Raw genomic sequence first — 3,340 nt, forward strand, 5'->3', positions numbered from 1 at the left:
TGAACGGTTTTCTTTACTCTGTGGTTCTCGGTACAAACCGGAAAATTAGTTTTCACATTTCTAAAACCAGATCACATTTTGTCTCATTGCAGCCACAAACTTTAATGTGTTTTATTGGGRTTTTGTGTAAAAGAACAGAAACGGAATGAAAATGATACGTATCATGATAACAAATTATGGTAGGCGATAAACTCTCAGAAGTTATYGCGATAAACGATAACATTGTTGTTTTGAGACGATATTCAARGAATAATGCAAATACTCTCTCAAAGACCAATAAACTTTAATTTCTAAAGAACATTMAACACTAGAAGATGTTTTAAATATCCAAAATAAATAAACAAAACAACTGAAACGACAAAAAGTACAAAATTATATTTTTGTCATTCAGTCTTTGGCAGAGAGACACTCAGTTTATTTATTATACAATTAACTTATTTATTGCAACCGGCGGATTTCAAATTCTAATTTGGGATGAAATAAAGAAAACGTGTTTTTTTTTTTTCTTTTTTCTGTGTTTTGACTCAAAGTTTCCGTTCTGTTTCCTCGGCCAGAACTGCTTCGAGCTTTTCATCCCCAACAACAAATACCAGGTGATCAAAGCCTGCAAGACGGAGGCGGACGGCCGCGTCGTCGAGGGCAACCACACGTTTTACAGGATCTCTGCTCCGACTGCAGAGGAGAAGGACGAATGGATCAAAAGCATCAAGTGAGACCTTTAGCTTCTTCTGGATCAGAACCACAGAACAGSGGGAGGTTCACGTTCAAAGGTCCAAATCTCATTTCTAGATAAGATCAAAGCTCCAGAGCATCAAACCAGGATCAAATCTCTTTAATTAAATCTGCTTACAGCTTAAAATGAAAAGAAGTGWCACTTTGTTTACAAATGGTCGTCTGCTCTGATTTAGAAACATGGAACATAAGAGAAAGCTTTAAATTTATCAGAMAATTTACCTTAAAATGCCACAAAATTTATAATGCTCAGTTTTTACATTTCATAAATTAAGTTTGATTGAAGAGACTTGGACTAAAATATGTGTTTCCTTTGAAAATTAAACTTAAAAGCAAAATAAAAATGTAATGTTTTGTAGAGTTGGACAACTGGTGGTGGGATTTTTCTAGTTAAAACTAGAATCTACGTTTTAACTTTTTGTTGAATAAAATCCCTTCACATTATTACTTTTTCTGTGAATGTGTTTTCTTTCTAAAAATATTCCAACTCATGATAAACTTGGGTTGAGAAATCTTTTTAATCTTCAGGCGTTTCTAATTTATTTTTATACAACTTGTTGATCATTTTTGACTGATGTTTTGTTTGTGAAAGCGAAAATCGGATTAAACGGGTGTCTGCAACTTTTACGACAGTAAGAGTCATATTTTCCCCTTTAATATCGATTTTTATTTAGCGCCACAAATGTTTAAAAACCTTAAACATAAAATTTAAAAAAAGGCAAATAAGTTTGGATTAATATCTACTTCAGGTCCAAGGTTTCAAAATAAAGAAGAAGAAAAAAAACAACAATATTAGCATCTTTAGTATCATTCTGTCGTGGAAAATCAATTTATCACATGAAAATTATTTCATTTATCCTTTGGGATCAACAAAGTACTTTTGAGTTTGAAAAAAAAAAACTAAGTAAAACCAGAATTAGTAATTAAATGGATATTAAAAACAGTAGTTTATCATTTTAATTGTTCTGTTGGATGATTGGACCAAACTTTGCACTCAGCCTGTGATTCTTCTTCTTCTTCTTCTTCTTCTTCTTCTTCTCCTCCTCTCACCCTGCAGGGCCGCCATCAGCAAAGACCCGTTCTACGAGATGCTGGCGGCTCGGAAGAAGAAAGTTTCGTCCCTGAAGGGGCTGTAGGCGTCATTGGAAGAGGATCCATCACCATGACAACGACTCTGTTACCTCCAGCGTCCCCCAATTCCTCCCGCGTTTGGCCCAAACTTCAGGCAGGTTGAGTCAGTCAGAAACCTCACCTGTGCTTGGACTGTTCCCTTTACGACGGCCTAATTGAGTCATATTGACCCGATGAGTTTTTTCCCACGCAGTGTTTGGTTTCAGCGCGTTAAGACCTCAGACTGTTTCTCCAGGAGAGAAATGCAGTAAAACCTTTAAAAACAAAAAACACTGCAACTGGAATCAAACAAGGAGGGAAGAAACGAGCATTTCTTATCGAATGTTGTTGCATAAATCCCAGAAGTGCTGAACGTCAGTGACCCGTTTGTAAATGTGTAAACCGAGTCATCATGAACGCAGCCTGGACCTCCATTCTGACCCGATTTCTAACCGCTTGTTTAAATGGAGGTAATGTTCAACAGCTTAATATTTATTTATCCATATTTCCTGTAATTTATTGTTTCTTTTCCTCGTATTAAAAATTTGCACAAAAAAAAAAAGCGTCTCCTGTTCTGGTTTCTAAAGTTGATAAAATCTCATTTAAACAGGATTTGACCGTAATGATCCGACTGATTAGAGGAAATTAGAAATGTTCTCTCAGCAGGTTGAACATTATGACTGGAAAATCTCGCTCTGTCTGTCTGGTCCTTACAACCACTCAGTCATGCCGATGCTCGCTGCAGATAAAACCGTTTACAAGATCTTATCTGCAGGGCATTTCTGTCAGCAGCAGCAGCGTTTTCTGCCTCTTCCTGCTGATCTGATCGCACCACGTTTTTCAGCACAAACATGGAGGACAGAGTTGAGAGGGAAGTGGGGAGATTCCCCGTCTAGACTCATGACCTGAAGAGCAAAACGGCGAAGAAGCGCTCCTGAAGCGAGCCGGCGGTGGTTTGCTCTGTTACCACCGACGCCCACACAGTCTGCAGCGCCGTGCTGCTCTGCAGGGTTTGGTTAAACTGGGCGTTTTAATGGTTGGCCTGTGACTTTCTATGAGAAACTGCCTTCACTCGTTTTCACACAGGCTGGATTTTGCACCTCGTGAATCGGAGTCCGAACCGCACAGAGCGGTTCACCTCTGCASCTCCTCCACAACCGGCATTTAAAGCATTTAAAACTTAAATGTTTTAAAGAGCACACTTACATTTTTACTTGTAACTGGGACTGGATGGTAACTAGTTATGTGTACTGGAGTAACGATTTGGGGATAAAAAATACTTTTAGGAGTATTTTTGCTACACTTTATTTTATTATGAAGAATCAATGCTGTTGAGTAAAAAGTGAGTAATTTCACTGAATGAAGAGCCGAAAATTCACCAGACARACCTGCACTTTTATTAGTTTAATAAGTTTTAAATTGAAAGAAGCCAATTTGGAAAAATTTACAAATATCAATTTTCCAAATTGATATTTTAACATATAAATACCAAAATGTC

General features: G+C 37.3%; 1 long non-coding RNA gene across 1 annotated transcript; it reads left to right on the forward strand.

Annotated features, from left to right (window-relative positions):
- The first annotated feature begins 370 nt into the window (after positions 1–370).
- Positions 371–2,392, forward strand: LOC108165651 (uncharacterized). The gene is made up of 2 exons (XR_001775988.1): positions 371–709; positions 1,790–2,392. It is a non-coding gene; the product is annotated as an uncharacterized LOC108165651 (long non-coding RNA).
- The last annotated feature ends 948 nt before the right edge of the window (positions 2,393–3,340 follow it).

The sequence above is a fragment of the Poecilia reticulata genome, linkage group LG19 (assembly GCF_000633615.1).
Source record: "Poecilia reticulata strain Guanapo linkage group LG19, Guppy_female_1.0+MT, whole genome shotgun sequence".
Taxonomy (NCBI): Eukaryota; Metazoa; Chordata; class Actinopteri; order Cyprinodontiformes; family Poeciliidae; genus Poecilia; species Poecilia reticulata.